This window comes from Vombatus ursinus, unplaced genomic scaffold (assembly GCF_900497805.2).
Source record: "Vombatus ursinus unplaced genomic scaffold, bare-nosed wombat genome assembly UNPS02014784.1, whole genome shotgun sequence".
Classification (NCBI taxonomy): domain Eukaryota; kingdom Metazoa; phylum Chordata; class Mammalia; order Diprotodontia; family Vombatidae; genus Vombatus; species Vombatus ursinus.
The window spans coordinates 20,348,185-20,362,598 of NW_020954562.1; positions in this window are offsets into that span (position 1 = coordinate 20,348,185).

Here is a 14,414-nt window from a genome sequence, read left to right on the forward strand (position 1 = left end):
AGAACTCTGATCAATGTAGTGATCAACAAAGATTCCAGATGATGAATGAAGAAACATGTTATATAACTTCTGAACAGAAATCTGAACCCAGGGTTCAGATTGAGACGTGTATTTTTGGACCTGTCCAATGCAGGAATTTATTTTACTTGACTATTTATATTTGTTACAAGGGCTTTGTTTTTTTCCAAGTGGGAGTGAATGAGAAGGTGAAAAAAAATAGATTTTTTTTAATAAAAAAGAAATGACTGTGAGCTAATCTGAGGAAGCGGTCAGGAGTGGGGAGAAAGGAATAACCTCTATCATTCTGAAAGGCAAACCTGAGTATCAATGAGCCTGACATGAGATGTTGGATGGTGACAGCCAAAATCAATATTCAAAAAACAAAGCAGTCAGAGGATTGTAGCCAACCCCTCCAACCAAGAACATAGTCCCAGATAAATTCAAATCTACCAGAATTTTCATTTATTGAAACATGGGGAAGATCTTTTTTCTTGGGAAAGAAAGTCAAAAGTGAAAAAAAAAATTACTTGGCTTTCAAGACTCACTTGCATAATAACATTTGAGTTAGGTAATGAGTAAATCAGAAACAGATGGGTGGTTTTGCCTCTAAAATAGACAGAGTTTTTAAAATAAACGGAAAAAAGAATTTGGCAAAAATGGGAAGAGTTTTAGCACATTCACCTTTTTAAATGCAATACAATTGATGATTCTAGAATAGACCTACATAACTTGGCAGTAGGTGGGGGCCAAAATTAAAATAGGCTAAACTTCTTTGGGCCGCAAATTGGTGTTTAGTGGCTCACTTTCCAAGTAAAGGTATAATTAATGATTAAACTATTTTGCAAATAAACCATATTTAAAAAGGGAAATTTCAATTAATATCAATTAATTACACTTATTACTTAAGATTTTTATTCATCACGAAATCATCAGTGTTTAAAAAATTACTTTGCTAAGTGGCATATGTTTTAATACATTTTTCAGATTTTCTTACTATTCACATTTAGTAATGACTGAAAACACAACAAAAAGATATGACACTTGCTCCTCTCAGACCAGAGACAGACTGTCCATGATTGGTCGTCATGGGTCACATGACAAACAGGAGAGCGTGTGCAGTGGCAAACAACCTGCCAAGTTACATGATGGGCACAATAGTGACTAACGGAAGGCAGGTTAAGCAGAGCATAAACAAAGCACTTATTATATCTTTACTTTCTTTTACAACCTCTACATTTTTCACAGGCTATCTGAAATCTTTCAGTGGGCTGCAAGCAGCCTATGGGTCATATGTCACACAGGCCTGTTCTAGAATTTCCCACATATATTTGATTAACTTCATGAATCTTCTAAAAGGAGTTGAAGGTTCAAGTTTACAAATAATTAAAAATTTAATGGACTCTTTTTCTCTTCCATTAATTTTAAAATTCCTAACAGCTAAGCAAATAGTTTTCTTTGTACTAACATTGTGTTTCTGATCTCCACTTGAGTCTATTAAATCAAGTTCTTAATTCAATGCTCTGTTTCATCCAAGAACGGACTTATTATTTATCTTTTTTGTACTGACATTTAGAACCATAGGATTTAGAGCTGGAAGCTTGGAGAACATCTAGTTCAGCCTCATCAGTCTATAGAGGAAGAAACTGGGTCTGATGGAGATAAAGTAGTTAAAGCCAGACAGGTCCTCTGCATCCAAAATTCTATCAGTCACCTCAAAATAAAGCCAGGTTTACATAGCAAAAGTCAGTCAATAGAACTAACAACCAAGCTTGGAACCAAAAGTCAGTTTGTAGATCATATGGTCCAAATTCTCACATTCTATTAACGCAGAAACTCATTAGAGAGGTCAGGAGATTTGCCACAGAGACTGAACCAAGGCCAAAAAATACTGTTGCTTTACTACACTCCTAATCCAAGGTTCATTCCACTATCTCATGAAGCTTATCTCATTATTGAATTTATTTTTATGGCACTATTATTAACAATAATAGCAACAACAATAATAATAATCCATAATTTGGGAAATAAGAAAAGGAAAAGGCTAGGTTTTTTGACTACAGTAGGAAGGGATCTCTGTGTCCTTCTAATCCCAACCCATACTTGAAAAAGAATGTCCAAAAAGTGACCATTAATACTTTGAATTAAGACTTTTAATGATGAGGAACCCATTATTTCCCAAGACAGTTTAATGCATTTTTGTATAGTTCTATTTATTAAGAAAAATTTCCCCCATAATCCAAGCCCAAATTGGCCACTCTTGTGGTCTTTGACCAGGCCCTGCTGAAATCCCCACTGAGATACGCAGTGGGTATAATAAGAATTTAACCAGGTGAGAGCAAGTAAACAAGATTATAAAACATGGAGCAGGGTACGGAAAGATTCAGAAAAGCAAAATTGTGAAAATCACAACTATTATCCAAGCAATTCCCAGGCTGACATAGCATCTAACATTTGGGGATAAATTCAGTCACAGTGAGAAGGGTCATGGTTTCTCTGACCAGGCAAGACCTTCATTTTGCACAGCCTAACATGAATTCTGGCCTCGCTGTGGGGATATGGAGAGAGTCAGGGAGAGTCCACCCACTGCCTACCACTGTTATTGTGTCCTATTTTGTATCATATTTTGCATTTGGCAACAACTGTATCCTTACCAGCTTAATACAACAGAGAGAGAGAGAGAGGGAAAGAGAAAGAGAGGGAAAAAGAGAGAGAGAATACGCATACGCATATATGTATGTGCATACTTATATGTATATATTTGTATATTTTCATATATGTGGATATGTGGATATACACACATATATTTATATTTCTGCTGAATCAGTTATTTGCACCATCCTAATACCTGGACTTATGACAGCTTCTTGAGCTGCCTAGCACTGTCTCTTTACATCTTCTGTCTCCTTGGACCTCTGACATCAAATAGAATAAGTCTAATCTGCCATCTATATAATGGACATCCATTAAAATACTTTGTAATACAGTTGTAACTGCTAGGTCTTCTTCAGGATAAATGTACCCAGTTTCTTTCAACACGCATGAGCTCAAGGTCCTTCACTGTCCATGTTACTTCTGGACACTCTCTGGCTTAGCAATCTCCTTCCTAAGGACAATGTCCATAATTAAGTGAAATATTTCAGATGTAGTAATAATGAGGGCATAGTGAAACAGGACTATTAACCTTCCTAGTCTTGGGTGCCATATGACTTTTAATGCATCACCATGTATCTCTAAGATCTCATTAGTTTTCTTTTTGTTACTATATACAATGTTGAGATTACAGTCCCCTAAAACCCCTGATCTTTTTCAGATATACTACTCTTTAGTCAAGACTTTCTCATTTTATTCTAAAGCATTTATTTTTTTACCCCAAGTGCAAGATTCTATTTATCACTGTACAATATTTCATTATTTTTATTAGAAGGGTCTGACCTGTCAATGTATTTCTGTATTCTGTTTCTGTCATCCAATATGTTAGTTATCCTTACCAGAATCGTCATCTGTAAACCAGATAAGTGTGCCATCTGGGCCTTTGTCCAGATCATCGATACCCAGACTGCCAACTCTAGACATTACTACAACCTCTGTCTGGCTAGCTGAGATACTCTCTGGCAGGAAGTTGACTTGGAATAGGTTTGGTGACATTTAGTCAGTATGTTTCAGGGCAGGATTTGAACTAAGGTCTTCCTGAGTCTAAGAAAGGCCTCCTATCCACTATGCTTTACTGCTCCTCCTAAATGAACTTAATAATAATCATATAATAAAGAGTTTTGAGGGTTTTTATGACATTTTAATAATAAATTGGTAAATATGAAGTTCTGAGTTGTATTTATCCAGCTTGTAAACAAAAATCATGGAAGATATATCCGAAGACTCAATGTATTTTATCAAACGTGTTTACCAACATTAATTGGCAGGGAAATTAATGGAGATTTATGTTGAATTTCAATGGTGTTCTGCTTCAACTGTGTCTGTCCCACATTTTGCACATAGGATAGCAAATTTAGAGTTGAAAGGGATCATCTAGTCCAATCCTCTTATCTTAGAAATGAAAAAAATTGAGGCCCAGATAGACTGATTAACTTGCCCAAGGTCAAATAGGATGTAAATGGAAGGGCCAGTAATTGATCCCAGGTCCTCTGAGTTGAAATACAATTCTTTCCTCTCCATCAGTTGAATAATTCCCTGTGGAAGCCATTAACTTGACTTAGAGCAGGGTACATAGCAGGAAAAAAACCCACAAAAGACTATTGGTGATAACATCAGGTGTCTCTTGTACCCTCAATGAAGGTCACAATCCGTTCTTAAGTCTACATCTTGCCTTAGCCTCATATTTACTTTTGTGGGCAGAGATTCTAGTATCAGAGAATCAGAAATCTAGGGGTTAGAAGAAACCTCAGAAGCCAGCTAGCCCAATTCTCCCCTTCTGCTTTACAGATAAAGAAACTGAGACCCAGAGAAGTTAAGTGGCTTGCTCAAAGTTACATAGTAAGGAACAGAGGTAGAATTTGCACCCAGATCCTCTGATTTCAGAAACTAGTATTCTGTGCTTGCTAGTTCTCATCTAGCTCTCTCCTTTTCCTTCTCCTGTTTTCACTTTTCAACTCACTCTTCTTTGTTCCTGAACCAAAAGCACCCCGAGCAACTCTGAAAGTTGTAAAGGCTAGATAAGAGATGGACAAAGCCAGAGGATGGAAGATCAAATGAAGAAAACCATGGCTGAGTCATAGACAAAAGGCACACTCAACTCTCACCCATTCAGTGCTTTATCATAAGCCTTCAGACTTATCTTCCGCGGTTTTTGTTTGCAAGCTGAAGAAATGTGACTCAGAACATCATATTTACTAATATATTATTAAAACATCATAAAGCCCCCCCAAAATATTATTATTATTATTATTATTCAATTGGTTTAGGAGAAGCAGCATAGTGAGTAGGAAGCCTTTCTTAGATCCAGGAAGACCTTAGGTCAAGTCCCGACCCTGACACACACTGACTAAATGTCACCGAACCTCTCAGGTCCTCAGCCAACTCCCTCCCAGAGAGTATTTCAGCTGATGATCCAGAGGTTGTAGCAATGTCTAGAGTAGCAGTCTGGGTATCAGTGTGATGCATAAAGGCCCAGAGCGCATGCTTATCTAGTTTACAAGTGACAATGCTCCAGTGTTATCATTGTCCCTCTTCCCTGCTCTCTTATAACACCTGGGTCTGTGATACTCATTTATAAAGAACCTTAAAGAAATGTGAAGGACTTCCTTCTACCTAGAATGGCCTGTTATGGTCCAGGCACCGTTTTCTGAGGAGGTGATTTCAGGTGCTTGGTTCAATGGATGATTCTTACGGAGAATGTACTTAACCAGTCCCTCTCTCTTCAAATGGGATACCAAGTGTGAAGAAAGCATTTTGATGACTTATTTTTCAATTCCACAGTTCACAGTGACACTTCTGCCTGACTTTCTGGGTTGTTCACTTGATTTAACACATCACTGGTATTTTTAGGGATGCCATCAGCAGCTCACTTGCTTCCTTGTCCTTCTCAAGTGAAGCGTAACTGGGAAGTTGTTGCCATGGAAATAGCATTCAGCGCCACTCTGTTACTAGCTCCCATAAATGCAATGTGATGAGAAGGACTAATACATTACCTCCTACCTGAGCTTTATGGGTCTCGAGATCCATTACCTAGAAAAGCTCTAAGTCATTACGGGCCTTGACAGATTGGCTTGATGAAGTATGGATTTGACAGCTTGTCTGAGTAGATGGATTAGAGCTATCATCTGGAAATCATGCCCTGAGCAGACCTGAGAAAATGCTTTACTACTTAAATTGACAAAAAAATGCCGAGTCATGAGGAAGATTTTGTTTTATGGGGTTGGAGGAAGTGATTTATTTGGGATCCATAATAGGACACAATGATATAAGAACAGCAACATTTCCCAATGTGCCATGTGGGACAAAATCTATTCCCCAAAACATATGTGTGAAATCAAGGGCAAGTCCAGACAGGCCAAGGTAGAAGTGATAACATTGAGAATTCTGGAGGTTGACAAGGCTCAGGTTGTAAGGACAGTGCTGGCTAGGGAAGATTATGTTGACTAAACACAGAATTGTAAAATGTTAATGTCTGATGCTGAGTCTAGTTCAGGGCTCACAGGTGAAAGGGCAGGGCAGCAGTAATATAGAGAAACCAGAAGTACTTTTAAAAAACATAATTTAGGGGCAGCTAGTGGATAGAGCGCAGTGTATAGAGCACCAGCCCTGAATTCAGGAAGACATGAGTTCAATCTGGCCTCAGACACTTGACACTTACTAGCTGTGTGACCCTGGGCAAGTCACTTCATCTCATTGCCACCCAAAAAAAAAAAACAAAAACAAAAACAAAAACAAAAAATATATTATTTAAAAATGGGCTTGAGGGGAAAATGACGAATGGAGGAAGTATGGAAAGGAAGAATAGCTGTGAGGAGATGACCCCAGACCCCAGAGACCTTTCTTAGGAAAGGAAAGTTAATAAAGGGAACCTTTCCTGAGTTGGAAGGGACCTCCAGAGCCAGCTAGACCAACCTTTTCATGCCACATGTAGCAAAACTGTCTCAGTGCGGCTTGTGGGGAGGCATAGATATCTCTCTAGCATCTTGTCTCCCCATCCTTATCCAAGGGAGACTCTGATTCTTGCCATAAGGGGAAGCAGGAGGTTGCAGCCAGTAGCTGCCTCTCTACTCTTATCAGAGTGAGGGAGTGCTGGGGTAGAATTATATCTATCTGCTCTCTGACATATTGTTAGTCTAAGACATGTAATTTTAAGGTTCAAGATAAACTCCCACTAGCCCTTTCCTCCTTCCATCTCTTCTCCTATTTCTCTCATCTCCTTTCTGTTCCCATCCTTCCTTTCCTTATCCCCATTCCCTACCCCTTTCTATTCCTCCCCTCTTCTCTTCCTTCCCTTTCCTCTCCTCTTCCCATCTCCTCACATCTTCCTTCTCCTTATCTCTCCTTTATTCACTCCATCTCTTTTCTCCTTTCCCTTGTCTCCTTTCTTCTTCTCTCATCATGTAACCTGTCACCTCTTTTCTCCCTCTCCTTTCCCCTTTCCCTTCCTTTCCTACTCCTTCCTCTTCTCTCTCCTCTCTTTCCCTAGCAGCTTCTATATAATTGGCAAGAAAAGAAGTTTTATCTCATAATACTCATGTCAGGTATGATGAGATAATCCTATCACAGAGTATTATCACAGAATTAAATAACTGGATGGTATCCTGGAGATCAGTTAATCCAATTTCTTCATTTTATAGATGAAGAAACTGAAACCCAGAGATTTAAAGTAATTTGTCCATTGTTATATAGCAAATTAATTGTAGAACTGGAATTAGAAACCACATCTCTTGACTCCTAGTATTTGGAAAGAACTGGGATTGGAAACCAAGTATCCTGACCTCTAATATATTTTCCACTTGCCTTCTCTGGCTTGTGACACAAGTCATTTGGAAATAATTCACCCCTAGGCCAAAAGAATAACAACAACAATAATAGCTCATATTTATATAGGGCTATAAGATTTACAAAACACCTGGACAGCTCACCTGTTATCTTCTCTCATTACATCAGTGGCTCTTCTTTTTTTATTTCCAACCAAACCAGCTTTCTCTCTGTTTCTCACACACAACATTTGATCTGTCAGCTCTGAACCTTTGCACAGGCTCTCCTCCATTTCTGGAAAGCACTTCTTCCTTAACCATCACCAACATCTGCCTCTCCCCGCCCCCTAGAATTTCTCTCTTCCTTCAGGCTCAAACAACATCTTATTCATGAAAACTTTCTTGACCCCTTGCAACTTTTGCTAGCATCCCCCCTCTCAAACTGGCTTGTATTTACTTACTGTTACTTGTATTTGTTCCTTTTATATTTATTTTGTATGTACTTATATGTGGACTCATTTCCTTAATTAGAATGTAAGGTCCTTAAAGTAGGGACTTTTTCATTCTTTTTATCTGTATCCCCAGGGCCTGGCACAGTGTCTGGCACAGAACAGGCACTTAATAAATGTTTGCTGATTGATTGTATGAAATCTTTTAGTCTACTTTTTATATGTAAATCATTACAGGACACAAGAGGCAGGCTTCTTCTGTCCATCATGCATCTCTCCATTGCCCTTTGACTTACATTTTGGTTCTTCAGAGATTTTGGCATGCCGTGTTTCATAGCTATAAAGCAACACTGGGAGAATTGGGGTTTTCAGAGGTAATAGCTTGGGATCATTGAAAGCAGAAGAAATCATAAAACTCCCTTTGGTTCAGAAGAAAATATTTATTATATTTAATTAAGTACTGCTTTTTTAAGGAAAAAAATGTTTCCAAGTGTTTCATGTGGACAACAATCAAATCAAAGCAGAAACAAAGTAGAAGCCCTCATCAATTAGGGAATGCCTAAACAATTTATAGTACATTAATGTAATGGAATATTTATGTCCTGTAAGAAATGATAAATATAACTAATAGAGAAAAACATGGAAAGACCTAAACTTATATAAAGTGAAGTAAGCATAGCCAAGAAAATAATAAATATGACAACAATGTAAGTGGAAAGAACAACCACAAAATGAAAACAAAATTGCAAAATACAAAGAGATATGAGAAGACAGTTCCTTTCACAACTTGAAGGAGATGGGAAGTCCAAAGATATGGAACAATACATATATTTTCAGGGTTTTTTAATGGTTTAATAGTCTTTGCTGATTGGGGTGGAGGTAGTCTCAGAGAGAAGATTAAGGAGGACAGGAAAGAGCTTCTTGTAAAAGATGGGACTTTACTAAGACTTGTTGGAAACCAGGGAAGGTAGGAGATGAGGAAGGAAAACATTCTAAACATGGTGGATGGTCAGTGAAAACGTCCACCCGGAGTTAAAAGATGAAATGTTGTATGTAAGAAACTGTAAGGATATCAGTGTCACTACATGGCAGAGTACTTAGAAGATAGTAAGACAAAAGAAGAATGAGAAGAGAAGAAGGGGACAAGTTATAATGCAATTTAAAAGGGAAACAGGAATTTATATTAATAGGTAGTCATGGGAGTTTATTGAATAGAGAAGGTGATATGGTCAGACTTAATCAATCTGGCAACTGATTGGAGGAGAGATTAGGATAGGAAGAGACTTGAGGGAGGGAGACCAACTAGCCCAAGACTGCAATGCTTAGGACTTGGGGTAATGATGGCCTGTACTTAGAATAGTTGCAATCTCAGAGGAGACACAGGGGAGTATATGAGCTCTTTCAAAGGTCAAAAAAAAATGTATGCCTAATTGCATGGCAGAGGGAGGGTAGGAAGTAAGGAATTCAAGATGACACCTGGGTTTGAGCCTGGGGTGACTAGAAGGATGCTTGTACCCTCAACAGCAATGGAGAAATTAGGAGGAAGGGAGGGTTTGGGGGAAAAGAAAACAAGAAAGAAATTTTGAGTTTAAGATGACTATGACATCTATTTTAAGATACATAGTAGACAGTTGGAAATATAAGACTAGAGGTCAGGAGAGAAAGCTCAGGCTAGTCAAGCTGGAGCTGAAAGTAATCTACATAGAGAAGATAATTGATATTATTGAAGCTGTTGAGTTCAGCAAGTGAAATAGTATAAAAGGAGAAGAGAAGGAGCACAGCTTTAGAAGATCCCAACTGTTAGCAAGCATAACATAGATGAAGATACAGCAAAGGAAATAGAGAAGGAACATTCTTTGGAGGCTTTGGATATAGCTTTGACTTTGTTGTCTTCTTCTGGTTGTATGTTTCAATCTTCTTTGTCATCAAAGAAAGACTCTATGGTTTGACATATTTTGTATATTTTGCTCACGATCCCAGCCAATTACTTGAGTTTTAAACTCTTTGTTAAGGTAGGGGTCTGCTTCCAGTGTGGAGAATATACTGTCCCAAGCTTGGGGGGTTTTGTGCAGCTGTGCAGGGACCTGTAAATTTTCAGTTTTTCCAAGGTGGTATGATAAGGGGCAAGGTGTTTACTCCTTTCCTGGCCTGTGCTCTGGTCTATGAGTGACCACAAGTGCTCTTTTCTGCCTTGGAACTGTGAGGAGGATTCCATCACCACCATCACTATAAGCTCCAACACACCAGCACTCCTTCTTGCCTGAGGACCACTACCCAGAACTGTGATCCAGATCCAAGCATGGGTAAAGCAAGAGAATCCTGCCTTAGCACCAGCAAAGCTAGAGATCTCTGCAATCCCCCTCTGATCAGTCACTTGATTCCCCCTCAGTCTGTGGGCCGGAAGCTCTGGAAGCAGCCGCCACCCTAGGTGGGGACTGGGGCCAGGACCAAGCTTCTCTCTCACTGCAGTCACAGACTTTTCCCACTGACCTTCTAAGTTTTCTTTGGTGTTTGTGGGTTGAGAAGAAACCACCACAGCTGCCAGTGATTCAGTCCTCTGAGGGCTGCTCCAGGTTTGCTGAGCCCTGTTTTGCCTGCATGCCCATGTCAAACTGCATTCCTCTCCCCACCCGGTATGATATACCTTTATGATCAACCATTCAGGTTGTCTTGGGCTGGAAATTTGTTTCACTCTGTCTTTTTGTGAGTTCTGCTGCTTTAGAATTTGTTTAGAGCATTTTTACAGGTATTTGGAGGGGTTCGGGAGAGAGCTCAAGAAAGTCACTGCTTTTATTCTGCCATCTTGGCTCTACCCTGAGAAGGAGAATTCCAACAGGCAGTGGGAAAACTAGAAGAGTGTCACAAAAACCTAGATAGAAGTGAGAAACATTGACAGAGTAAAAGACTGTAGAGACGTAGAGAAGGATGAGGATTTAGAAAAAAAAATGTCATTAGATTTGGCAATTAAAAGACTATTAGTAACTTTGGAGAAAATGGTTTTGGTTGAATGATGAGGTTATAAGTTAGATTGCAAAAAATTAAGAGAGAAAGATGAAAGTAAGCAGAAGCAGCTATTGTAAGTGACTTTCTGAAGGAGTTTAGCTACAAAAAGGAGAAATATAGGATGATCACTAAAGGGGATAGTCAGACCAAGTGAGGGTTTTTGAGGATGAGGGAATGTGGACACATTTGTAGGCAACAGGGACAGAGCCAATAGGCAAGGAGTTGTTGAAGATTAGTGAGAGAACATGGATGTTAGAAGAGGGAATCTGCTGAAGAAGATGTTATGGGATGGGATCACTTGTTCATGTAGAAGGGTTTGCCAAGACAAGGAAAAGGGCTACTTCTTCAGTTGAGACAGGGATAAAGACGATAATGGTAGAACATATCTAAATGATGTGAGGTGAAGAGGAGGGGATAAAAGGAAGAGTGAATGGCCTCAGTTTTTTTCAGTGAAATATGAGGCAAAGTTGTCAGCTGACAGGGGAAGGCAAAGGTTAAGGAGGGAAAATAAAGATGGGAAGGGGGAGACTGAAATCTGAGGAGAGCAATAAAACTGATTGGTATTATCCATCTAGTCTACTTGAATGAAATGATTCAAGAGTAGCTTACACAGACAAAAAGAGGATTTGTTAAGTATATAATAATATGTTGCCGTAAATTAATTCTGAGTGGTTCAGTAGCAAAAATAAAATAATCCTGTTTACGAGTTCATTTTTAATGTATTACTTAGTCACCTAAATGTGTAAAAGTGTTGGTGGGCCAACAGTGTCAAGAAAAGTGCAATTTGATACCTTCTAAAGATAATTCTAGCTGGTCCTGCTAATAGATTATAGAGGGAAGAAACTCAAATAGTACTACACAGCTACAAAGCACTTTATGGACAGGTACAGTAGGCTATTCTTATTCCTATTTTCACAGATGAGGAAAATGAGGTTTGGAAAGGTTAAATTGGAGGGTAAGATAAAACTCAAAAGCAAGCTTTTTTGACTAAAAATCCAATGTCTTTTCTACTAAATCACACAAAAGAATTAGGTGACAAAGCAAATTAGTAAAGGAGGCAGAAAGAAAAAAAAACCAAGTGATTCTGCCATCTACTCTACCAAAATATATTGAGGTCAATTAAATTCAATGTTTAGTAAGCACCTATTATGTGCAAAGTACTATGTTAGGAACTGGGCACACAAAGGATAGCAATAGGGTAGGGTCTGAAACTTTGATTTCATTGATATAGAGAACTCCTAGGTGAGGGAATTCCAGTTCTCAATGCTGGTCAGTATCTTAGATAGAACTCACAGTCTCAGAAACCTGCCTAAAACACTTAGAATGCAAGGGATTTCTTTAGGGCCACATGGCAAGTATGTGTCAAAGTGAAGAGATACAAAGACAAAATCCAAATGATCCTTGGCTGGAGAAGCAGAGAACATCAGTAGCCCAGGGGAATCAGTGAAAACTATTCAAAAGAGATAAATATTCGAAGTGAACCTTGAAAGAAGACAAGAAGTCTGAAAGATGGAAATGAACAAGTGCATTCTAGGCATGGGGGAATTTAGAGATGGGTTGTGGCATGAGGAGTGTGTAGCAGTTTTCTGGTTTGGGTAAGAAGTAAAATACCAAGGAAGAAGAGAAATTACATATAAAATCAAAAAGATTGAGGTGGGTCTTAAATAGCAGACTAAGTAATTTATATTTTATCCTAAAGGGAATGGGACTCTGAAGGTTTCTGAGCAGGAGAGTGGCACAGACATGTACCTTAAAATTACCATTCAAAGAGCCCATGTGAAGCAGCAGGTTACATGACTCGCAAGGCCTCGTGTTTCAAAGGCTACCCCCCATATAGCATGGAGGTATCTTTGTCTGACTCAAAAGGAGGTAGAATAAACATCTCTAGCCTCTTCTCCCCTCCCTTAACCCTTCTCCAAAAGAGACCATTTCATTCTAGAAGGGGAAGCAGGAATTTGGTGCCACAGACCATTCCTGTAGTCTTCAGACAGTGTAGAAGTACCAAGCTAGAATTATATCTATCTGCTCCCTTAAATATTGTTAGCTTAGGGGATGTGATCAAGTTCAAGCTAATTTCTGATCACTATTTCATTATTGAAGAGAAAAGGAGGACCCCAAGCTCTATATCTAAGGCTCGACCTTTTCCCACCAAATAACAGTTCCACAATAAACATATATAACACTTAGCCAAGAAAGAAAAAAAACCAAAAACATTTATCCAAATCAGTAGGAAAATAGAAATCAGAGAAGATATACAACTGAGAAAACATACCAGACAATACAGGTTGTAGGAGCTCTCTCATTAGGAGTGAGGAAACTTAGCTCAGCCAAGAGAAAGATTCCTAAGTCTCTTAAGGATGTTCACCAAAGTCTCTAGTGTAACAAGCTGGGGATAGGAAACAATGGAGACTGCCAGCTCCTCAAAGATTCCTTTAGTAACGTGAAGAGACATTGGCATCATCCACATTATCTCTCAGAGCTGGAAGCCTGAAGCAAGCAAAATGATTCAATGCTTGAAGAGAACTGAGTCTCAGCAACTCCTCCCCACCCTTCACACAGGCTGGGAACATTGGTCTTCACTAATAAGGAAAGAGTCCCATCTCCACTGACTTTGAGACTGGAGTTACACATAGAATCACAGATTAACCACTGGAAGGGATCTCAGAGTTCATTTAGTTCAATCTTCTCATTTTATAGGGGGAGAAAACAGATTCAGGGAAAATAAATTGCTTATCTAAGGTTACACAGGGAATAACCACCAGAAAAAGAATGTGAATCCTGACTCTAGAGACAGCAGACTTTCTACTGTAACATACTACCTTCCTAAGATTAGAGAGAGTAGAATCTTGTGGCAGGAAGAATAATTAGGAAATTGTTAAAATAGTCCACGTAAGAGAAACTAAGGAGTTAGGTAGTACAGTGAGTAGAGTGCTGGACCTGGAACCCAGAGGACCTCAGACAGTAGCTGTGTGACCCTTAGCAACTTCACTTAACCTCTGTCTGCTTTGGTTTCTTCATCTGTAAAATGGGGACACAATAGCACCTACCTCTCAGGGTTGTTATAAGAATAAATTAGTTGAAAATTTTTAGGGGCTTTGGAAACTTTAAAGCACTATATAAATACTAGTATTATCATTATTGGGCAGCTATGTGGTTCAGTGGATCATGCACTAGGCCCGGAGTCAGGAAGACCTGAGTTCAAATTTAGCCTCACACAGAGTTCAAATCTAAGCCACATTTACCTAACTAGCTGTGTGACCCTGGTTAAGTCACTTAACCCTGTTTGTCTTAGTTTCCCCCTCTGTAAAATGAACTGGACAATCATCAAAACTACTTGCAGAAACTAGTACTGGCAGAAACTAGGCAGAAACCAGCATCTTACACCATATACCAACATAAAGTCAAAATGGATACATGACTTAGACATAAAGGGTAATACTATAATACTATAAACAAGGAATTTGAGGTGTCAACAGGAAACTGAGGGAGCTAGATATCCAACAGACAGTTGGCAATACAGGATTACAATTCAGGTTAGCTCAGTTGCTTCTGT